Source organism: Peromyscus eremicus, chromosome 1 (genome assembly GCF_949786415.1).
Source record: "Peromyscus eremicus chromosome 1, PerEre_H2_v1, whole genome shotgun sequence".
Lineage (NCBI taxonomy): Eukaryota > Metazoa > Chordata > Mammalia > Rodentia > Cricetidae > Peromyscus > Peromyscus eremicus.
In genome coordinates this window covers 88,699,160-88,724,282 of record NC_081416.1, presented here as the reverse complement: position 1 = coordinate 88,724,282, position 25,123 = coordinate 88,699,160, and the positions used below count along the sequence as shown (strand labels likewise).

General features: G+C 38.7%; 1 protein-coding gene across 6 annotated transcripts in view; it reads left to right on the top strand.

Moving 5' to 3' along the window:
• Window positions 1–569: 569 nt before the first annotated feature.
• The window catches only part of Far1 (fatty acyl-CoA reductase 1), a 61,542-nt gene continuing 36,988 nt past the window's right edge, over window positions 570–25,123 (top strand). For 3 of the 6 annotated variants that reach the window (XM_059268599.1, XM_059268556.1, XM_059268564.1), the window contains exons 1-2: window positions 570–701; window positions 12,802–12,853. The gene's annotated coding sequence lies outside the window, so the exon portion shown is untranslated. Of the gene's footprint in view, window positions 797–968; window positions 1,296–12,801; window positions 12,854–22,925; window positions 22,946–25,123 lie in introns of those variants that run through there. The other 3 variants (XM_059268582.1, XM_059268574.1, XM_059268591.1) reach the window with 3 other exon arrangements.

Below are 25,123 nucleotides of genomic sequence, written 5' to 3'. Positions count from 1 at the left end.
CTACCCAGCGATGGCTCCGCATTCTGAGGAGCCAAGCTGGCAGTTCTCTGGGAGGCTCCTCACACCCAGCTACGGCTGAGGGTAGCCAGACCCATCTGGGACGCGCCAAGGTCCACGTTGGCAGCACCCAAGCACGCCGCAATGGCTGCCGGGCGGGCTCTCGTTCCCGCCGCTTGCCCCGCACCTTTCAGGCGGGCCGGACTCCCGCGCCAAGGCAGTCGGGCGTGGCTCGGGGCGCGACCCTCCGAGATGCGGGTGGCCGGGGGCGGCGCTGCTGAGCCGGGATGTGCGGCGCGCTCCCATTGGCTGTGCTTTCCCCCACCACGCTGCCCAGCCGCCCACCTCCCGGCCTCTCTCCGCTCCCCCATTGGCCGTCCCACCCGAGCTGGGGGGAGGTGGGGGGGAGAACCTGGTTTGGGGGTGGGAGGCTGAAGAAGAGTGGAAGGTGAGCGGTTCTCCCGGGAAGGGTGTGCGCGAGAGCCAATCAGGAGGAGCCGTGGAAAAGAGGCGCCGCGCCAGCCAATCAGACCCCGAGGCGCGGTCGGGACCCGCTGACGCCAGAGCCGCCACAGCCAATGGGCGCACCGCTGTCTGTCCGCTCTTCAGCCGCCGGTCGGGGGCGGTGAAAAGCGAGTGAGGAGAGCGCGACGGCGGCGTAGCCATCGCTGAAGGGAGAGCGAGGCCCGAGCTTCCGCGTCGAGGTGAGAAGCACGGGCTCCGTCGCAGGCTCGGCCGCGGCCCCTCCGCGCCCGCTCGGCCACCGTTTTGCGGGAGTCCCCGGCCAGGCTGCCCTGAGGTGGGGCCTGCCAGCCGCCCCGCCCCCGCCCCACTGCGGCCGCCTGGAGGCTGGGGCGCTGCCTCTGCCGGGACGGTCCCTGCGCGGCGTGGCCGGGCCGCCGCCCTCCCGACAGCTGGGGCCGCGGCCAGGGAGCGGAGAGGGCCCTGGCCTGCAGCCCCGGGAGGCAGGGGCGGCCGCCTGCGGGGAGAGGCCGCGCAGAGGCGGCCACGGTGGGGCGCGGAGTTAACGGAGGAGGGTGGCGGCCTTGAATTGAGAAATTCCGGGTCTGAGGAGGAAGAAAGTGATGCTCGGGAGAGGGCGTCCATTAAGAGGCCCCTGGTCCCGAGTGGGATTGGCTCCTAGGAAGTAGGCATCGGTGGGGTTGCGGAGAAAGCGGCTGAGAGATGGGGAACTGGTTTGGGGTTTGAAGGTTAAGGTCTCTGGACCAATGGGGACAGGGCATGTGGAGTGTAAGAAGGTACACAGAAACCGGAAGGTGGCCGAGGAGTAAGAGATGGTAGGTTAGGGGTGAATGGAGGATGTTTGAATAGAGGGTGTTGTTTGGCTTCTTGGAAAGTACACAAGGAGCAGTCAAGGTGGATTTCTGTGTGTTTGCTTAAGGGTGGGGATCTTTTGTAAATAGTGGAGTGACTACTGAGTTGAGGGAGCGAGTCTTTCAAGATGACAGTCCTTTCACTCAGTACTTAGGAAGGGCCAAACATAGCTTTGCTACCGAGACTGATCTTTGTCCTGTCCTCCGGACGATCCATCTGATTGTTTTACCACACCTCACACAAATTTACCTCTCAGATGTAATGGGTATTAAGTGTTATTTGTTTTTGATTGGGGCATTACTTAATTCTTTATATTAAAAAAGAAAAGTGCTGAGAACAACATTCAAAGATTCAGTTATCTGTTGGGTATGTGTAATATGGCATAAAAATGGTCCAAGGTCTCTTAACAGAAACAGAAGTGAGGATTAATGTGTAAATATAGTTGTGTAGTCCTGAATGAGCAATCTTTTTAATATAGTAGAATTTGTATTATGTTTGTTGGGTAATTGCTTTCAATTTTGAGAAGAGTTTTGTAGTTAAACAAAAAATTCTTTTCATTTGAGAAAGACATTAGTATATGTGTGTTACTGTTACTGCCTTCCTCTTTGAAGCTTTTATGGCTTTTATTTGTAGGGTGCAGGCAGAGTTAGGAGGCAGACAGGAGGGGACCACATTTCCAGTGGGTTTAAATGGGAGGGATAATTTCTGCTTGAGGATAAGACAAAAGACCTGTGAAGAATTACATTGTTAAGGGCAAAATCCAAGAGAGCAGTTGTATAGATGTTTCCTTGTTCACCAGAATTTTAGGACATAGAAAGTATTTGTGGGTAACACATTCACTGTAATCACATTTTGTCCTTATTATAGCCTAGTGCCCAAATGCTGACAGTTCAAGTAAAGTTAAGCCGGGCAAGTTACTTGGAAAAGGTGAATTTTGAATCATTTGCACAAGGAGTTGGTTTATGGGTTATTAGTAGACACAAGGATGATTACAGTCCAGTAGTTTGTATGAAGTATAAGCAACTGTGGACCAAAAAAACTCACAAATGAAGATGGTTTCTAAGGCAAATTAAAGATAAATCTGAATGAATATGTACGTGGTCATCAGCTAAGCCTCTTCTTCAAGCTTGGTTAATAAATAGTGGTTCCTTATAATGGTTTGGCAGGAAACAGAACAGTTGAACTGAAGATAGGCAGTAACATACAGTGCCCCCAAATATTTTTTTTTGATAGTTAGAAATAGCAAAAATTTTTAGTTGGTACTTTGTGCCAGAAACTGTTTTGAGCTTTTCAAGTATCATCTTTTGATTGTGTTTTATAGGTGAGGGAGGCGTTCAGACAGAAGGTCACACCAACTATTACATGGCAAGTTAGGGTTGACAGAATCAGTAAGTAAATGTTAATTGAGCATTTGCTTGATGCCAGGCACTGGTAAGTGCTGGAGATTCATAACTTACCAGAAAACCCAAAGGTCAGACCTGAGCCTGTTATAGAAGACTTGTTATAAAAGAAGTCAGTAAAGAAGGAAAAAGATTGCTTGGAAAGATTTTGTAGATACTAAGGAGTATGCTGTTTAGAGAAGCCTAGAGACTCAGAAGAGCAATGACTAAAAAGAAACCACTGAGGTAAATAAGGAAAAAGAAATGTGAACGTAATCTCAAGATTGCTGAAGTGAATTATGATACGGGCTGACATTCATGTTTAGTGGTGGGTACTCAATTTAAATATTTGGTTTGTTCACTTTTAGGGGAAAAATCATAACAGGGCCCCTTGTAATGTTTTAATCTTTGACTAAAAAAGACCTGAGTGTTTTAAAAATGCTTGTACTTTTTAAAATTTTCCAAATAAAAATGAGCATTGTTATTTTTTTCATTAAGGGATAACAACCATTCAACAGAAACAGGGCAATAGGGAATATATAGATCTAAGCTTGGGGTGAGAGCAGAGATGGTCTTATTTAATATCTGCTCCATGTGAGCTATCTTGGAAGGCCTGTTCTCATGTTGGAAATGACTGATTTGTTGTGAATTGAAACACTGCATCCTAAAAGATGGCATTTGCTTAGTCTGGAGGATTAGGATATTAAAGCACCTTGAGTCATCGAGATAGGGTCCTGGCTTTCCTGAACATTTATTTTCTTAAAGTTTAAGAAAAAAACTCAAGGTTAAAACAATGAACCACTTATAGAATTTGGTCATTTTAACTGTTTTTTTTTTGGGGGGGGGCTTCCATCCTTCCTTCTTCCCATACATTGTTTCTGTTTTAATCTCTTTGCTGGGTTTGATATGAACTTAAGAGTTTCAGTTCAGTAAACAGTATAAAAGTGCTGCATTTATGTTTAACTGATCTACTTAAACAGTTAAAAATTCACTATTGGGACTTGGGAGATGGTTCATTCAGTAACATGTCTGCTGTGCAAGCATGAAGATCTTAGTTTGGATTTCTGGCACCCACAGAAGAACTGGCATAACACACCTATAGTCTTAGCACTGGGAGAGGGAGAAATAACTTGCATTTGGCCTGTAGAGATTATGGAATGAGTGTACTGTGATTTCTGTTTCACCTAGACACTGTATTTTCCTTAATTAAATGATCACAATTACTTTTGTTTTCTTATGTGCATGCTGCATTTTATAAATGAGAATGAAACTCAGAGAATTTAGTGACAGAACTAGGACATAGTCCTTACTTTGGTGGGGCAAAATGTCATGTAACTGTAATTGCAGCACTTGGGAGGCAGAGGCAGGAGGATTCTGAGTTTGAAACCAGCCTAGGTTAAATAGCATGATCCTGTCTGAGAAAAACAAACAAACCCCCAAACCTATGCTTTGTTTGTAAAATTCAGACAGATGACTTATTTGTATATTAATATCTGTAATTGAAAAAAAGCATCATATAGCCCCCAGTATTTAATAGCTATTTGATGCCTTAAAAGATAGGTCTCAATCCCCTTCCCCACTTTCTTTGAGACAGGATCTAATTCCAAGTCCTATTTGGCTTGGGATTCTCTAGGCAGAACTCACAGTGATAATCTGCTTTTGCTTCTTGAGTGCTGAGACTAAAGGTATATGCCACCATGCTGTTTGTGCCCTGTGACCCTACCTCTAACTAAATAGTAGTGAGTTTGTTTATTACATTTTCCTGTTTTAGAGATGCATGTTTCAACATTTCAGTATTTTTGAAAAGACAATATATTTGATAGTATATCTTTAAAATGTTGGGAATGGATACTGTGTCTTAAAGTCAGATATGCCTGAGAATTGAGAAAGTATGATAGATGCATACAGTTTTTAATGTGTAATGGTTTTAGAATTTGTGTTCATTTTCTTCCTAGCCTCTCCTTATTTGTCATTTATTTACTTTCCTTTAAATTATTGCTCATTTTTTTAGTTAATATGATACAGAAAATGTTTCATAATGTAGAAAATTCACATTGAACTGTGAATTAGCAGGTTTGAGTTTTAATTTTGACTGTTAATGATTTCATGTTTAACTGTAGGCAAGTCACTTCCCCTCTCTGGGCTTTAGTTTCCTCATCTGTCACTGGTGGCAGGGAGGAGAACCTTAAAAACTACTGTTGCCTTTTTCCTTGTTTTCCCTTTATCTCCCTTTCTTCCCTCCTGTCATTTTTGTCATGGATTTCTAGGGATATGGCTGTGTTCTTAATTATATTCTTTTTGTTATCTTACATTTACTGAGATAGGCTATCTTAGACAGCAGATACTCATTAAATTGTTAGTAAAGTAATTGATGGATGTTGTCTCTGATCTGAGCTAATAAAACATATTAGTAAAGTGTGTGTGTGTGTGTGTGTGTGTGTGTGTGTGTGTGTGTGTGTGTGTTAAAACTGTTGAAAATCTAGCACTGTAGTTTAGTGGCAGAAAAAGTACTTAGCATGCCTGCAATGCCCAGAGTTCAGTCCCCAGACCACAAATAACAACACTAAAAATGTTGAAGTTAGCCAGATCTCAGAACTTGGGAGGCAGAGACAGGTGGATCTCTGTGAGTTGGAGACCAGCCTGGTCTACATTGTGAGTTCCAGAACAGCCAGAGCTATATAGTGAGACCCTGTCTTGAAAAAAAAATAGGGTGACGTTTCACTGGAAGATACTTTTGCCTAAATAATTGTTTAGCAAAATGAAATCTTCTCTGTTTTTAACGAATGTACAAAGGAGAAAACTCATGGGCCTGTCTTTAAGAAGCTTTTGGTTAGTTACCAGTTTTCAAAGTTACGAATTCTGGTCCATATTGCTTCCTAGCTTGTACCTCCATCCACTTTTCCACAACTTTGAAGCAAATTAAAGAACTAAAAATACTGCCACACATCCTAACAGTAAACATGTTAATTGAAGTGGAATGGAAATTTTTTTCATATGAATATATTTTGAAACTTCTGTTTTCTGTTGTATTGTGCAAGAGAAATCGGATAGAGTAAGGTGCCCTGGGGCAGGTAGAATGTTAGGAGGAAGACTCAATATGTGTACTGGAAACAATGTAGTAATTCTGGACTGTGCATTACAAACAGGTAGTGAATTGAACTGTTTTGAAATGAAGTAGAATTTAGATATGTTGAGAGAGAAGGGATAGTAGGTACTTACACATATGTATGCACATAGATAGAAAAATCTAACTTTGGCTTCACAGAATAATTGTATATTAATCTGTGTCTCTATCTTTTTAGACCTATATAAGATATGGGCACAATGAGGATCTTGCCTCAGTTCTTGGAAAAAACCATTTGTTGTACAAAAAATTAAGGCACAGTGTTTTGTGAATGTATCTTTGTCCCTGGTGGGTTATTTGGCAAATTCTCATTAAAAAGTGCTGGTATCTTATAAATATTATATGCCAACATGTAATAATCAATATACTTTGGCTAAGTGTGGGTGTGTGCCATTGCTTTTAGATATAAATCACTTGGAGACTTTAAATGTCTCTTTTGTATACATACACATGTGTTAACCATTTGAGAAACTTAAGATTTTGAAATATATAGTTTATTGTATTTCATGGAATTCTTAGAAGTGCGGGCATAGAGAATTGTGAGATAGCTTTGAATTGGGAGAATTTATACCATGCATCTTATGAAGTATTCTAAGAATAACTTTTATTTCCTAGAATGCAGAAGTTCTTTAGGTTTATAAACCTGAGCATCTTTATAAAGATTCATTTTGTCTCCTTAGAAGAAAACACTGCATTTAGCTTTTGGTATAACTTTAGCGGTTTCTTAAAACTTTGAGAGCTAGGCTGCAGCTCATTGGTCCCCAGCATGACTCTCGGAGCTTAGTAAAAAAATCCTTTGAGGTCTTTGGGTCCTGGCTTAATATCCACTGCCCCTTTGTGCACTGTTAGAGATTGAACCCAGGGCTTTGTCCCCTGAACTATAGTCCTAGCTAATAATTCATTTTTTTAATGTATAGGCAGAAAAGATATTTTGAAAACTCTGTTCTATTTTTTGTTATGCTTACCTATAACAAGTAAGTGATTTGATAGGGATTACAACATTATGAAACTTATGTAAATACTTGCTTAAAAGAAGACCAATTGGATTCTTGGGGGAGAAAGGGAGCCATAGCCAGGTATTTTTTTGTTTTTGTGTTCAACACAGGATTCCTTTGTGTAGCCCTGGCTGTCCTGGATCTCACTCTGTAGACCAGACTGACCTCGAACTCACAGAGATCCACCTGCCTCTGCCTCCTGAGTGCTGGGATTAAAGGTGTGCGCCACTACCACCACCTGGCTCATAGCCAGGTTTTTGTTTCACTGTTTTTTTGAGATTGGGTCTTACATAGGCTATGCTACTTGACTATCAATCCTTCTGCTTTAGCCTTCAGAGTGCTGGTAGTACAGGTAAATGCCACCATGTTCCCCCATAAACAGTTTAATAATATAGAAGTAACTATAAAAGACCTCAGAATAGGTGTATAGTGTTTTATATACATGATGTAGGGTTGTATTGCTTGAATGAACAGAAGGTGGAACATAGTAGAATGCATGAATACCTTTTAATTTTTTTTGCAGCAGAAGAAAGTTCTTTAGCTTACTTTGCCCTTTAACAACAAGATCTGTGGAGAAAAAGAAAAGAAAAAGAAAAACCTGTTATTTTGAAGCTCACATGTGGGTTGAAATAGCTCTACAAGTAATATAGGGTTTGTGGCCCATGGGATTGATTGTCAGTGAAACCCTGAGGCCCATAATCACTCATCATCCCCTTAGTTTGAAGAATGGTTTTTAACATTAAGTTTCTTAGAAACATGTGACTTTTAAAAACCTGTGGATTGCATTTAAAATATAGGTCATAATAATATGTGGTTATTAGCATAAGCAGAATTCTCAGGAGAGAAGCAGCAGGTAAATTAGCTGATAGTGAGACATTTGATAGACTGAAGATGGTAAATAGTAGGTGAATTGCTTTAAAATGATAACCTTGGTGACCTTTTGGAGTTAATAATTCCCTAAGTAGCAAATATAAGACTAGGAAACAGTTGATTTCAATGAATAGTAGTTAGAAATACAGACTTTGTAAGCTAGAGCATGATAAGTGATCTGGCCTCTCAGTTAATTGAACAAGAAACCAGAGATGTTAATTAACTTCCCAAGCAAGGTTGTGGTGATCCCAATAGTATAGCAGTTGATTACTCTGATTCTTGTTAAATCTTTTATGCTTTTTAAAATTTTGGCTAGAGCCAGGAAAATGGCTTAACAGGTTTGTTTGTTGTGCAAGATGTGACCAGAGTTTGATCCCTCGAGCTCATGTAAAAGCCAGATGGGATGATGCACATCTGTAATCTTGAGTACTTCTAAAGCAGTCAGTGGCAGACACGGGCAGATATTTAGGAACAGTACACTTCTGTGAGAACTGACTCTAGAAAGTTGTCCCCTGAACTCCACACATGGGCCACGACATGTGTGTACTCACATTCATACACACTCCTCCTCCTCCTCCTCCTCCTCCTCCTCCTCCTCCTCCTCCTCCTCCTCCTCCTCTTCTTTTTTTAATTTTTGGTTTTTCGAGACAGGGTTTCTCTGGGTAGCTTTGCGCCTTTCCTGGAACTCACTTGGTAGCCCAGGCTGGCGTTGAACTCACAGAGATCCACCTGGCTCTGTCTCCCCAGTGCTGGGATTAAAGGCATGCGCCACCACTGCCCAGCTTGGCTGTCTTTTCATTATGGGTCTCAGTATACAGAGAACAGTATGTTTTAGCTCTATAACTGATAATTTGACCACAAAATCCCTGAGTTTTTGTATTCTCTCTCTCTCTTTTTTCCCCCTGCCATTCTTAGTATTGTAACTGTTACAAGGCTTATGTAGGATAGTCTGCCAGGTACCTAATTCAGTTCAACAACTGAAAACATACTGGAAACCCAGAAAGTCACTAGACATTACTACCCTTGTGACTTTTATACAGTTCTTTGCCAGTCCTTGCCTGAAAGCTTTTAGTTGCATGATATGTCTTAAAAGATACTGATTTTAGAGAAGAGATTACAGGATTTAGTCCCTTAAAGACATTCATGAAAGTATTCCTTCTCATTCAAAAGTAGAGACCAGGAGGATTATTGACATCCAAGTGCAGATGTTATCACCACTTACACAGCAGGTCCTGATTTTGAATTCTTTACCACTTTTGCTTGCTGTGGCCAGAGGGAAGACCTACCTCCTCCTCCACATTCATGTCCCCATAATCTGAAAGGACTCATAACAGTGCCTCTGAAGCTTTTAAATTTAAACTTTCTAGTGGAATAATAACTGCTACCAAGATACAGGCATATTTTGAGGGAGATTTTCATTGGGAAGATGGGTAGCTCCTAATTGAATTCCAAAAATTGAAGTCTTGATTAGTTAGAAAATCAATGATGAATTGCAGGAGTTTAATAATAACTGCAACTAAATTGGTAACAAATCTAAACTAATGGTGATTTTTTTTTTCAATTAGAAAACAAGATTGATAATAAAAAAAACATGACTAGGTAAAGAAAGCACGATTTAACTGGCAATAGTAATCTCTTAAAAATTACTATTATAACTTCTGAGTATCAAATGTGGTAGCATTACTAGTTGCAGTAACCAGACTTAGTACTTGAATACAGGTACAAGTCCTTCATATATTTTGATAATGTTCATTTTTTTTGCAATTCTTGGTAACTAGTTTAACATTTTATTCATATGTAGCCTTATGGATCAAAGGACAATTGTGCTTTCTTTCTTAAGTGATTTGTATTTAGAGGTTTGTCCCATTTTTTTTAGAGAAGTTTTACTTAGATGGCTGATCTGGTGATCACAAGCTCTTAGCGAGCATTGTTTCCCTGGGTGTACTGGGAAATTTGTGAAGGGCCTGACTTGAAGTTCCCTTAGTTTCTTTATTTCTGGACATCTTGTAGTCTTTATAATGCTAATGTACTGTCACTAATCTGATTGGGTATAGTTTACAGTTTCCCAAACCTCTTTCCCCAAAAAACTATTTTTTAGGTTTAACCTTAAACACAGATTTAGAAGCCTTCTGAAGAAAGTAATATAAGAGAAGTATAGTGTATCCCTGAAGCAATTTCCTGCTTTAAGGATTACATAGAAGTCATTTGATGTGATAATCATAATGAGTCATAACTGTATGCAGTTATGAGTGTGTTTGCAGAATAACTAATTTTGTCACCCTGTTTTGAAAGTTTAACTTTGTGAATAGAGAGTTTAGTAAACTTTAATTAGACTGTACAAGATACATGATTATTAATTTGACTCAATTTGGGGTCATGTAGTCTATAGGTAATATTTAGGGTTAAAGTGTACATTTTCCCTTAACATCAATTTAAGCTCAGTATTTTAAAAATATTAATCATGAAATATATTGTGGACAGTATTCAACCTTCATGACTTTTTAAGCAAAAGATGATTTTTTAGTTTTCTTTGCAGTCTTGGCAAGGTTCGAAAACTTGATCTTTGGTAACACAAAGTATTAGTATACCTTGTGTATTAAACACTTTTATTTCTCCTAGGCTAAAAATATTAAGATAAAAATTTCTTAATATGGAAATATTTTTATTAAGGTAAGGAATAAATGCAGCCCAGTCATTTGTCTATAAAGTAGTTTATCTAAAATAAAATTACATGCGACTGACTTAATGGGCAAGTTTCTTTGAAGGATTCTCTCTTTCTGAAATGGAATTGAATATGTTTTTCCAAGTGTTAAAAATGATTCCCACTTCCTCACCCATTTATTGACTAAACTCATTGTTAGGACTGTATGCATTTTTTATTTTGGACATTTCTTTCTACTTCCTTTTTTTTTTTTTAAAAAAAAAAACATACTATATATAACTAGGAACATAGCCTTTTTCTGTAGGTTTTATAGTAATTACCAGTATAGGCCTTAAACTTACAAACAGAAACAAAAAAAATGGAGAATATTAAAAAATGTGCAGTTTCTTGTAATTTTAGTGCCATAGAATTGATACTTCCTCTCTGATGTAGTGTAAGTTAATTCTTTTATTCTTGAGACAGGGTCTCAACATCTAAAATTTTTCAGGATAATAAGATCCTAGAAGCATTCTAGTTCTTGTGAAAGTGCTGTGCTTACAGAAGGGCATCTGTGTACAAAATGGACACGTAGTAGCCCAAGAACTAATTTCATGGACCGTTGAGAGTCCTCACTACCAAGTACCTTAGACATTAGGGATGTAGAATACAGATATTGCTATAACAGTGCCCATGTAGGCAAACAGAGTGGCTATTATGTCTACTTCAATGGATGCTTACAACAGAGTTGGACACTAGCATCTTTTATTGGAAAAAGAAATGTTATCCAAGATGCTAGAGCTATTCTTTTGTCTGTGGAAAACTGCCTGATAAGCTTTAATTTTTGAGAAAAGAACTCACTGTTCTTTGCTGTATGAACATAGTTTGTACATTTTGAGTTTGCATTTTGGTTGTTTATTTGTTATGTATAGCTTACTTTCATAAGAATTTATACTTTCTTAATGAAAAGACTATATATAGATTGCATTCACAATGTACATGTGTTTCAAAACATGTTGTATATAATAAGTTATACAATTTTGTTATTAGTCTTTTGTAGTTGCTAACTAGACTTTTGTCTTTCAATTGTGCCTTCAGATGAGAGTCTGGAAGATGTATGTAAAGACTCCCTTTTAGTCTTAATGAAGTGAATTGTTTTGTTTTGGCTAAAAGGTTATCAACCCCAAATGTGGTAATCTGATAATCTAGTTAAAGTTCATAGTTAATTGGGAAATGGCATTATTCAATAAGTTTGATGACTTGGGGTGTGTGTGTGTGTGTGTGTGTGTGTGTGTGTGTGTGTGTGTTGTGACTATAAAAGTTTGAAAGTGTGAGGCCTGTGGGACCACACTTAAAAGTTGTGCTAGCTAAATAATATGTGGTAAGGGGACTTAGGGAGGGAGATGGCTCAGTCGGTGAAGTACTTGTCACTCAAGCCTGAGGACCTTAGTTTGATCTCCAGAGCCCACAAAAAGCCAGGTGTGGTGTACTTGTTATCCCAGCACTGGACAGGTAGAGATGGGCTTATCCTTGGGGCCCATTGGGTACATTGAGTTCCAGGCTAATGTGAGACTGTCTCAAAAAGCAAAGTGGGTGGTTCCTTAGGAATGGCATCTGAGGTTGAACTCTGACCTCCACATATGTGGGTGCTTGTACATGCACAGACACCAGTTATTTGGTAAATAAACTACAGGAGGTCACTGTAATGAGGTTCCTATACTAGTCCCTAACAAACCCTGAATAAATAAAAATGGAGTCATTCGTGTAAAAGTTGTTTATCACCAAGCTGAAGCTCTCAGTTATTTTTGACTTCCTGGGATATTAGGATTATAATAACAACAGTGAAACCTCCTATATGGGCTAGTTTCATTTGGTATGATAATAAAGTTCCCTCTTCCTTAATCCAAAAAAGATAACCTTCAAAAAATCTGATATTAACCATTTAGTTATTTTTCTGTTCTAAACCTGACTCTACTTCATGAGGAAGATGACCTGGCTATAATTGTGGTCTACTTTTTGTTTTGTTTCTTCTTTCTTTAGCCTTTTTGTCTATTTGTTTTGGTATATAAAACCAACCTTTTTAAGCCAGACATGGTGGTATATGCTTATAATCTTAGCATTTAGGAGATGGAGGCAGGAGGATCTTGAATGCAAAGCCTATCTGGCTTAAATAGCAAGACTGTTTCAATGTAGAGAGAGAGACAGAGACAGAGACAGAGACAAAGAGACAGACAAAGAGAGACAGAAAAGAAAAAGGAAAGAACAAACAACAAACCCCCCTAGCAATTTCCAAATTCCTTGGAATTCTTGTCTTATGGAATGAAGTGTTGTTTGATTATAGAATAGAAAATTAAGTCAATTAGGGTCTATTGAACTGTATGTTGCAATGCACTGGGGCCCATATTATCACTGAAAAGCAAAAACAATGTTAAACTAAATTGTTCTAATTTTGTCCTTTGACAGATTTGGTGACTGAGGAAGGGAACCCAGAGACTCCTTGAACAACGAAGGCAAGGTACTATTGGCCCCATTGAGAATTGAGTCCCTATCTTCTTACAGAACCTAGAAGGGTTTCCAGATAAGCCCCTCTTGGCCAGACTCTGTTCTTTTTGCATTGAGCCTAGGATTGTTTTGGTTTGGGGGTTACCACACTTAGTTTGCTTTGTGAGTGCTTGACTTGGCTTACAGTGGCACTCACATCCCCGGGAAAGAAGAGTTTGTGGCCATACTATACTCAGTGTAGACTGTGCATCCTACACAAGGTCTCGTTCACCTGCTAACCTAGCTACATCTGCATCCCCTAAGCTGTAGTTTTAAAGGTAGTGTGCAGTGAAGGCAGTACTATAGGGAGTGTGACTCTTGCTCTCAGAATTTAAAGACATAATTCATCTTCATCTCTTTTCTTGCACATTGAACTGCAAAAAACCTTAGCCAAGTTGGGTGAGGGGGTCCCATAGCCACAGTCACAACTTGGGGGCACAATTCTAGCATTCAGAAACCATTAGAATACTTGCTATCTTGTGATAGTGTTTGTGTCTTGAGTTTGGGCTGTCTTCAAGTCACTTGTCAATAGAAAGTTGCACTGTGGTGACTTCAAGACTGCCAGAAAAGGTGAGAGAGCTGCCTGGTCATTAGAATCCTGGTTGTGAGTACATTGACAGCTTTGTGAGCAGTCTAACTAGCCTGAGGTTACTGTGCTATAAAAGAGCCCAGGCTACCTTGTTGGGAAAGGTTGTGACACTCCTAAGTTCAAGAACCTGAGCTGTTCACCTGCAGTTGCTTTGTAGAACCTTTTTTAAATTCCTGACTTGAAGAAACTGTGAGAGAATTAGTGGTTGTTATAAATCACATTGTTAAATAGTGATATAAAACCAGAACATACAGATGTGTTATCAGTAAGCACATGTACCCCAGTGGTGTATTCTGTGTCCCTAACATTTACCTTCTTTTGATCTTTCAGCTTTGGTATGTAAAACTTTTTTTCTATTTTTCTTTCCTATGCTCATTTGCAAAACTACTCCAATTGTAAGTATTTAGAGTGTATTTTTGTAACTGCAGCTGTCTTCCTGTATATTGGGAAGAGTGCATATTTTATCATGACATGAAGCTTAGGCATCATCTGTAGAAGGCCTTTTGCTCAGGGTCTTAATTGTGATCATTATGATGTTTGACTTTTTATCAGTTTCTTAGGGTGATGGTTACCAAGTTTTCACACAGTTGGCTCTTTATTTCATTGGAAATTTGTCAAGGTTCTGGAGGCTGAAAGTGTGAAATAAGTGTGGGCAGAGCCGTGCCTGGCTTGATGCTATATAACTCTAGTCATTGACCTTGTTACATGGTATTTCCTGTGTTAGTAGAGTGTTCCTAGACTGCAGTTTTGAACTGTGGTGCTTTCATTTTTCCAAATGCTTGTGAAATACTAGAAATTATTGTTTAGAACAGGGCTTGGCAAACGGTGGCCTGCATGTGGTGGCTTTCTGGTTTCTCTCTCTCTCTCTCTCTCTCTCTCTCTCTCTCTCTCTCTCTCTCTCCAGAAAAAGAGTGAGAAAATATGAATGAGAGTAGAAATATTTTCTTCTTTGTCCATTTGTTTACCCAACTGTCTCTACTAGTGAGCTTTGACTAATGTGTTTGTATATTAAATGCATAGAGGAGCCAGTTTTAAGTTTTGTTTTTTTTTTAAGTTTTACTGCAACATAGTCTTGGCATTTTGTTTATTCTCTATAGCTGCTTAGTCCATGTTATATTACTGTAATGAAATACCTGAGACTGAATAATTTCATAAAGAAGACTTTATTTAGCTTAGTGTTAGAGGCTCAAGGGACTGCATCTGGTGATGTCTCCTTATTGGCATAGTCCCAAGGATATTATATGACAAGAAACAGGAAATGTGTGTATGTATCTGAATCTTCTGCCCTCCTTCCCATGAAGCCATCAATATTCAGTCAAGCGGGGGAGGGTTCCATTCGATGACCTTATTACCACTCAAAGACTCTACCTCTAAACATAATAGTTGGATTAGATTTCTACTTTCTTAATAATTCACAGTGGAGATTAAACTACAGCATGAGTTTTGGTGGGATGGCAATTTCAAACACAGCAACCACTTTGTGCTATAATACGAATTGGAAAGTTGTTTTTCTGTGTAGCTAGAGTTTTCTCTCCAGCCCTTGCAGTCCCACAGCCCACTTATAAAATAATCACTCAGACGCTTGTATTTTTTAAACTGTTTGGCCTAATGGCTCAGGCTTCTTGCTATCTAGTTCTTCTATCTTAAATCAACCCATTTCTATTAATCTATAAGTTGCCACGTGGCTCGTGGCTTACTGGTACCTTGCATCTCCCTTTTTATGGTGGACGGCTGACAGCATCTCTCTGCCTCAGCCTTCCACTTCCCAGAATTCTCCTCTCTCCTTGTCCTGCTTATACTTCCTGCCTGGCTACTGGCCAATCAGTATTTTATTTATTAACCAATCAGAGCAACACATTTAACATACAGAACATCCACAGCAGTTTCTGAGCAGTGGCACACACAACTGAAAATATTTACTCTTTAGCCTTTTATAGAAACCTTTGCTGACCCATGGTTTAGAACATTTGGGTTTCTTCCTCTTAGGGGATATTTGAAACTTTTTCATTTAGTTTTTTTTTTTTTTTTTTTTTTAGATTAATTTAGTGGTGTGTGTGTGTGTGTGTGTGTGTGTGTGTGTGTGTGTGTGTGTGTGTGTGTGTACCTAAGTGCTAGTGCCTGCAGAGGCCAAAGACATTCGGGCCACTGGAGCTGAGTAACAGGGGTTTGTAAAATGTCCACTGTGAGTACTGGGAACCCATCTTGGATCTTATGCAAGAGCAGTGTGTTCTCTTACCTACTGAACCGTCTCTCCAGCTTTCATCTTACTTTTTATGTCATACAACTTAAGGAATGTTGAAAGATCATTTAGCTTAATTATCTGCCTGTCTGTCTGCTGCTGGCAAGAGATCTTCCAGCTGAGGTATAGAAAAATGAACTAAGCAAATTAAAGAATTAATGACAAACCAGCATTGCATATGCTATGTTAAACACAAGAATTATACCTGATTGGGAGTTTAAAAATGAAGATTTGGTGTCACTGGCCTGTAATCCCAGTAATCCCAGCTGCTTGGGAGGTTGAGGCTTGAGTATTACAAATTTGAAGCCTGTCTGGACAACTTAATGAGAATCTGTCTTAAAAAAGAAAGATAAAAAGAGGGGCGAGTGTTAGACCCTAGTTAACCTGCTGAGGACCAGCTAACTTCCTGGGATTCTGGGAGTTGTACAACAATGGTAACAACAAAGCCTATGAGTTTTGTCTATAAAGCCCTGACAACACGTGTCTTGGGGCCACTCAGCTGGAAAGTTTTCAGGAGTGGTCTTGACCAAATTCCATCTTGGTCAGTATATAAAGTTTTGATAAAAAGCTTGCTTTAATTTGATCAAAATGGGAACTGGTTTTTCTTTGAAGAATCTCAGGATTAACATGAGGATATAGAACCCTTTCCTATATATTCAAGGTTCTTGGTTCATACCCTAGGATTGTGTGTGTGCATATACACACATGCGCACCGCGCTCACACACACACACACACACACACACACACACACCCACACACACACCCCAAATGAGACATAGACACAGAGAGACAGAGACAGACGAGAGTGCGAAAATACAGATGAAAATAGAAATACTTTCTTGTCCATTTGTTCACCCAACTGGCTTGACCAATGTGCTTGTATATTAAATGCATAGAAGAGCCAGTTTTAATAGAAAAGTAAATAGAACCTACTTTGAGGTATAGCTGTAGGAGATGGAAATTGATAGAAAGCAGGGTTGAGTGCTTAGGCATCTATTTTGAGACTTTCAGATTCAGTGCTTAGTTTCTCTAAATTTGTACAAGGGAAAACATAGAGGTGGGTCCTTGCAAAGGTCCTTTGTCAAATGAAGCAGGATACATGTAGGTTGAGGCAGTCTAGACTGACTGCAATGCTGTATTTGGTAGTGCTTTATGAATTTGGTAACACCATGAAGAAAATGAGTCAGAAACTAGAAGTAGGTTCAGTCCCAGCATCAACAAAATTATCCTGGGTTGGGTGGGTTTCATATTCAGAGTTCATCTGCTTTTTAATTGAATATGTTTTTCCATCTAATAAAGAAATGGAACAAATTTATTAGTAAAGATTATACTTTTTCACCACAGCACTTGTTTTTTTTTCCTTAAAACATTTTTTCTTATAATATTTTTCAAAATTTTTATAAATATAATTGAAAATCAATTTTTAGTTGTTGTTGAACAAAAGATAGTATAAAGTGGAGAGGTGATGTGGAAAGTTATGATTTCTAATTTCTATGTTTTCATACGTTTTCTGTACTTTACAAAAACCTTTATAAAATACATAACCTGTGCACATAAAACTGTATGAAAGGGTAGTGAAAAGTTAATCCCCTGCATCCCCTCTCCATAGTTACACATACCTTTCTTCAGCAGCAACCAGCATTACCAAATTTTTGACTCTTTTGACAGAAATAATCCATAAGACTATTTAAGAAATTCATTCTCCGGAAAAATGTGGCATCACAGTATATTGAATTTTGGAAGTCACTTGTTTGCACTTCCTGTTTTACTAGGTAATATTATTTCTTCTCCAGTCTCTGAGGAAGTTGATATTAGATAGTTGTAGTAATAATTTTCTTTGTTAAGAAATTCAGAAAAGAAACTCACTAAGGAGGTGTAAAGTGTATAAGTTTGAAAGACATTATAAGATAGTTTTCTGTTGGTAATACAAGATAGGGTAGAAAGTGAATTAGGTACACTTTGGACTCACCATAATAGAATATTTTCTCTGAATTTGTCAGTGCAAATGGACTAGACATTGTTGATGTATTTATTGCCTGTATATATTGTATATAGTTATTGTACTTATTGTATATAGTTTTTCTTATTCATTATAACTTTAATTTTTTTATTTTTATTAGACAAAAAAGAGGAAATGTGATATTTTATTTGTGCTTTGATAAATAAAGCTTGCCTGGAGATCACGGGAAAAGGCTAGCCATTTTTAGTAAACAAGAAGTCAGGCAGCACATGCCCTTAATTCCTTAGCAGACAGGATCTCTGTGTGTTCAAGGCTACACTAGGGAACAGAGCCAAGTGTGGTGACGCATGCCTTTAATCCCAGTACCAACCATAGAGACCTGGAGGTCTGTACAGACAGAAAGTGACAGAGCTGTGTAGGAAGAGGAAGTGAAGTAGCTGGGCTAAGATAGCCAATGAGAGGGCAGAACAGCAAGGCAATAAAGGTGTGGTAGACAGGAAGTAACTTGCATTTGGAAGCTGCAGAGTTGGTGAGGTAAGGTTGGCTAGTGGCTTTCTCTGCTCTCTCTAAGGCGTTAACCCAAATTTCTGGCTCCGTGTTGCTTAACAGTTGATATACTAAGTAATAAATTTTGTGTATAAGGTTTTGGGCTCTTCATGAAGTCAGGCCTTGTAAAGCTGTGCTTGTCTTTCTCCTTAGCATAGTGCCTAAGTGGCACCCAGCCTGCAGACTGAAGTTCTTGAGTTCCTGAGTTGGGCACAGTACTGTGTTTGCAGTTAGCATGCTTTAAATACTGTTATTTCAAAAGAGGTCTAGACCAGTGGTTCTCAACCTTCCTAAGGCTGTGACCCTTTAATACAGTTCCTCATGTTGTGATGACTCCCAACCATAACATTATTTTTGTTGCTACTTCATAACTGTAATTTTGCTAGTGTTACGACTCATAATATCAATATCTGATATGCAGGATATCTGATATGCATCCCCTGTGAAAGGGTCATTTGATCCCCAGAGGATTCACAACCCACAGGTTGAGAACCATTGGTCTAGATAGTCTCAGGCTGCTTATATTAGAATCGAGTTAAATTTGGAGGGCATCCTGTAGGACTACTTAGGAGTGATGGTGTGGCTTAGGAATGACATAGGAAAAACTGCCTAAAAAACTTGAAGTCTAAGCAGAAGTTTACAAGTACAGCTTTGTCAGTGAGTAATCATAAAGTGAACTCACTCATGTAGTCACACTTGGGCCAAGGAAGTAGAAAGAATTAGATCCTCACAGTCTCCTTTGTGCCCCTTCCTTCTCCTTGAGGTAAACACTATCTTGACTTCTGGTGTGTGTGTGTGTGTGTGTGTGTGTGTGTGTGTGTGTGTGTGTGTGTGTGTGTACTTCATATAATCACACAGACTATATTATTTTTTTCATCTGTATTTTTGGCTAATATTTGAGAACTCTTGCGACTACATTGCTATGTAGAATATATATAACATGTTGCTGTAATTACATTTTACTACCAATGAGTATTTGAGGCTTTTAAAAGATAGTATTTATTAACTCTTAGTGCCCACATATGTTTACAAATGTTCCTAAATACTGCCAGGAAGCTTTCCAAAGTGATCACACTCAGTTTTACTATATAAGTACTATTATGGTTTATCTCCATTTCTGTGTTTAAAAGTTTCAGAATAGTGGGGTTGAAGGGGCTACATGTATGTAGTGTATCTACTAGAGCAGTCTGAGAGTAGGACCAGAGCTCTTAAGAGTGTCTGAGGGCTTGTTAATTATTGTCAGCTGGTAAGTGAATAGCTCTGGTTTGTTTCTTTGAACGTTCAGATACTTGATAAAAGTTTGGTTTTGCTAAAAAATCATTAATTTCTTTCCTCAAACTAAAAAGTGAGTATATGTGCATGTGTGGACTGCAGTATTCAACCAATAAATTAATAGCTTTTAATCTTTAGTAATAATCTTTTTTTTGAGGCTTAACAGTTATACTACAAATTTAATGATTATTTAAAAACTTGTTCATTAGTTAAAAAATATGTAGTATGGGTACTCAGTTTTGCCTGCATCATTAAATGGCTTAATTTGCTTGATTTTTTTTTTCACATATTTTCAGTTATTTTGCCAGTAATCTCTATTCACTGGATTCTGTCTTTGCCAAACAGAATCCTGCTGACCATGTTAGTTGCCGGTAAATGAGCTATGACAGTAACACAAACTGTGGCTTGTGCCTTTCTACACTGTCAGAAATGTGTTGAATGTGAAGTTTGCAAGCCATGTAAATTTTATCAGCTTAACTTCACCAGTATTCCTGGTTTCACTTGAAATTTCGACTCTTGCAGTCGTTAAATTATTTGTTACAGTTTGAGGTTAATCACTAGTACAACCCTAAAATTGCACATTACACTTCAAATAATATTTAGATTACAGACTGTTGTAGAAGATTAAAGAATATAAAGGAGCCAAAGAAGTGTAAATTAAATTCAGGTGGCCAGTATTTGGTCCACGAATCAATTGATATAAAGGTGAAAGTCTGAATAGTGTCAGTGTGGGCATTGTTAATGACAGGAGGATGGTGCTGAGCTGAGTACAAGGACAGGAGTTTGTTGCCTGGTGATCTAGGCAGAGGCTGGAGGATGCATGATTAGTTCTTGAGAAAGTCATGGATTGGTGTGCCATGCTGCAGTCTATGTCTCTTGTTTTTGGTTTGATTCATTTCTGTTCAACATTTGCTGGTCATTTACTTACACAGAGAAATTATTTTTCTTGCTCTAGTGTATCTTGGTAAGTTTAATGTACCTGCTTACTCCTGATATATGGTGGTGGTTGTTTATTTGTATAAATAATGTACTGAGTGATTCACCTTTACATTGGTGTCTGAATGGAGAAGCTTGGGGCAAGGTACAGCTAAGAAGCTGTGGTTGGACAGTTTATTCATAGCCCTAACTTGCTGTTTTTCAAAGGCATTTAAGTCCAACTCATTTTCAAAATTTAGTGATCCACGTGGGGTTTCCTTGATTACATGTAAAAATGTGTTTGAATTTATTACACATGTTGTTCAAGATTTTAGGAATTCTTGTACCTTGATCTGTTTTCCTCCACTGTCCTGGGGTTTTTGTTACTCGTATTCTCGTGAATGAGTTTATCTGGGTAAAGTCTTTAAGTAGGTCATGTTTGGTGGGACAGGAAAATAAATCTACTGATGTTAGGTATAGGCTTACTTATTGTCCAAGTATGATGTATTTTCATTAAAATTGATTATGACAATAATTAAATCCAGCTGGTGATTTTCTGACTCCAGTTCTGAGTTTGACAATAGATTTCTTTGTATTTTCCTCCCTGTGGTTGGCTTCATTTGAAAATGGCTCTTAGAGAGATGTTGGCAAAGTGAAGTTGCCTGAATCAATTAACAGATTTTACGTTGCTGCATTTTGGCCTGTCATTTTTGTATGTGAAACGATTTGAAGTTTTAAAGAATTCTTCATTTAGAATTCACTTTATTTCACACCCATCTCTTTATAAAGTAGGTTCTCGTCTATGATCTGCACCCAGTAAATGGCAGGATACTCTGACATGAAGAAGGGTATATTTTTCCTTCTGTAGTTGAGTTGTGCACCTTAGAACTGAATAGGACCTTTAAGATAATCTACTCCAGCCCTTCCATTTCCTCTGAACTGGTGTTGTGTGCTCAGTTATTTCCATGATTGATGTGTTTATCTCTCTAGAAGGTATGTAGAAATTTTTTATGCTTTCTGTAACTGTGGAGTTTAGTTAAAAGATACTGGCTCAGATTAGATTCTGCTCATACATGTGTGCTTAGTGAATTTAGGGAAAAACAAAACAAAACAAAAAACCTTACTGGAAACTTATGGGAAATAATATCGGAAGATATTACTTAGTCCAGGACCCAGCCCATGGGATAGTGTCATCCATTTTTTTCCTTGCTTAAAGCTCTCTGGAAATATCCTACAGGCTCACTTAAATGAGTGCCTCATTAATGCCTTTGTTTTTTAATTCAGTAAAGTTGAAAATTGAAATTAACCGTTACAACATTGTATTGAAAGTTTTAATTTAATGTTGTTTTTTTTTAAGTTTCATCACAGAGCAAGGGGATTTCTATTTTTTAAGTGGTAAATTTTTGTGCTTTTGTACTTATTGGAAAATCCTAAGAGTTTAAAAAGTTAAAAAATGAGAGAGGACTCTAATTTTAATCACCTAATCAAGTTTCCAAACTATTAACATATTACCCTTCCATTAATACTAGGATATTTGTTAAGTAGATACAGTTAAAAGAAGTTTATTTTGTGTGTAAGTTGATATCCTAGTCATTCTCTAATTCTCCATTTGTGGTCAGTTTAGGCTCTGTTTACCCATAAGACCTGCATGTTCTACAAATAAAAACAAGTTCAGATTAGTAGTAGCTTTAGCTTAAGCGGCAGTCTGGATTTGAATTATTAGTTAAGAATATATCTTAAGCAGCATTGTGGTATGTTTATCTTAATGCAATTTTAAATGAAAATACTCTTTTTTTTAAACAGCTGTTGGAAAACACTTTTGGCAAGTAAACCTGAGTGAATTCCTTGAAAGCAGTGGTAGTACTTGGTACTCAGCACTTTGTTAGACTTTTAACTTGTTTTTACCAATCTTTTGAATCAGAAAATACTTGGAGAAACTTCTAGTTGCTAGGTATCTTCACCCTTTCCAGGAGGGAAGGATAATCCTGTGCGGTTCTCAAGAGTGCAGTGCTGTAGCTGCTTGCCCACTGATGGTAGGAGCTTGTTAAACTCATTCACTAATTGATTCTTTGTTGGTTACTTCTTGGATTTTCTACCTTTATGTGAATTGCTGATTTCCAAACATGGTATATCTTTGTTCCTTTTTCAGAGTAATTATTTTGTAGTTGCAATTTTTTTGTTGTTGTGGTTTTGTTTTGTTTTTTTTCCGAGACAGAGTTTCTCTGTGTAGCTTTGGAGCCTGTCCTGGAACTTGCTTTGTAGACCAGGCTGGCCTTGAACTCACTGAGATCTGCCTGGCTTTGCCTCCTGAGTGCTGGGATTAAAGGTATGTGCCACCACTGCCCAGCTAGATGCAATATTTTAAACCTTTACTGGATTTGTTTTTTGATAACTTCATACATGTGGAAAGGGCAGTCTTATTACTGTAATTCCTTATCTCCTTTTTACCCCTATTAATTCTCTTTCAATTTTTTTTTTTTAGATCTATAGAGTTTGACTAGGATTATCTGTGACTATGGATATGGTTCTATCCATCAGCACTTGGTGGGTTTCTTAGTGGGGTATACAACTGAAGACAATACTGCCCCTTCCCCAGAATCCATTAGTAGCCAGTGATTTAGCAGGGAGGAATAGAGCCCCGTGGACTCCTTCCTGGTCAATGATTGATTGTTGATAGGTCCCATCTTGTTTAGACTTATTGTAGATAGTCATAGCTGTTGTGACAGGCTGTGCCATGCCTAGAAGACAACATTTCAGCAATCTTCCTTCCTGTCTTCCAGTTCTTACATTCTTTTCACCCCTTTTCCTTGAAGTTTCCTGGCCCTTAGAAGGTGTGGTATAGATGTCCTAAGCACTTAGCTGACACTTATTCTCAGTACCTTGAGCAGCCATTGGTCTCTACATTCCTTACTGTACATTGCAAAGAGAAGTTTCTTTGAATCTTAAAATAACATTTGTCTGGATATAAATATAGATATTTAGAGAATAGCTTGGTGCTGTAGTAATTTACCAAAACAACAGTAAGTAGTAAGTGTCCCCTTTAGGGCCTAAGACCTTTCTCTGTAGCCATGGGGTTTTGGATCAGGTTACAGTACCAGATATGAATTCTCTGTTGTGGAGTGGGCCTCAAATACAGTAAGAGAACAGTTGGTTACTCCCATAATAATCATGCACCATTGTATGGGTGAGCACATCTTGCATGGCAGGTTGGTACTGCAGATTGTAGGGATCATGGCTGAGTAAGACTGTTGATGCCTTTACTCCTCCGGCAGACTGCATAGTACCTTCAGTACAGTGAAAGCTTACTAGCAGGGAGGAAGCTTCCAACCTGTTCCAGCTTGATTCTCTGCACTTTGCAACCAAAGTATGTGATGTTTTCAGCAATAGGGTCTTATTAAGTAGTTCTGTTGGGCAACCAACGTGAGTGGCAAAGAGCCTGTATTGTTTGGGAGGCCTCCTCGACCAGTACCTCATTGGGAATTTTGTTAAGTTACTTTTGGCTTTAAAGGTCATTATTATGTAGATGCAATATTCTTATAAATGGTTTGAATGATATTTATAAATGGCTTGGAGGGTATTTATAAAACTTCAATATCTTCTTGATGTTTTCATTATCCTACTTTGTAGTTGGGTTGTGAAGGACTAGGCATTTGGTTTTGGTAGCTGATTTTGATTTTGGAGATATCTTTTTTCTAAGAATTTTTCCTGAGATGGGATTGCTGGTTGAGAGCTTCCTGGAATATACATAAAGGGCCAGGAGCAGACAGATAGGTCAATGCCTTAAAATCTATACTGGAGACAAAATGCTGTATAGACTTTTTTTTTCTTTTCTTCTCTTCTGTTGGCTGTTTTTGTTTCCTTTCTGCAGATCTGCTTTTTCCACCTCCTTAAGGATGTTTGGTGCACCCTGAAACAGCCTATTTCAGTTTTGCCCCAAGCACTCAATTGGATGCTCCCCTAAGTATATACAAATTTTAAGAGTGGAGCCAATATTTATTTAGGAAATGAGACTGCCAGGAACAATTCTGCTGTTCTGTGTGCATGCTTTCTGATTACCTTGATGACTTCATATTCTAATTTGGCTTCTTGATCCTGAGTTTTTCTCCTGGGTTTCAGTGGGAAGATGTTAAATACAGCTCTGACCTCCTTAGAGTACTTTTCTTCTTCTGCCATGGCCTCTCTGTCAATTCATTCTTATCTGTTCTTCTGCTTTATTCTTCTCCCCTTATTTTGCTTATTCATGACGTTTTTTGTTTCTAGATTTTTTGTTTTGTTTTGTTTTGTTTTTCGAGACAGGGTTTCTCTGGGTAGCTTTGCGCCTTTCCTGGAACTCACTTGGTAGCCCAGGCTGGCCTCGAACTCACAGAGATCCACCTGGCTCTGCCTCCCGAGTGCTGGGATTAAAGGCGTGCGCCACCACCGCCCGGCTGTTTCTAGATTTTAAAAAATGTTTTTAGTTGAAATAGAAATGATACCACTTCCTCCTCCATTTCCTCCCTCCAGCCTCTCCCAGCTACCCTCTCTTGAATTCCTCCCATGCCACACAACTCTCAACTTGATAGCCTTTTTTTCTTTGATTGTATGTTATATACAGTCATATATGTATGTGTGTGTATGCAAAAATAAATGTAACCTGTTATGTCCATTTTTTTGCTGATTTTTATATATATGGTTTCAAGGCTGAGCAGCTGGCATTGGACAGCCAATAAGGGAGAGGCTACT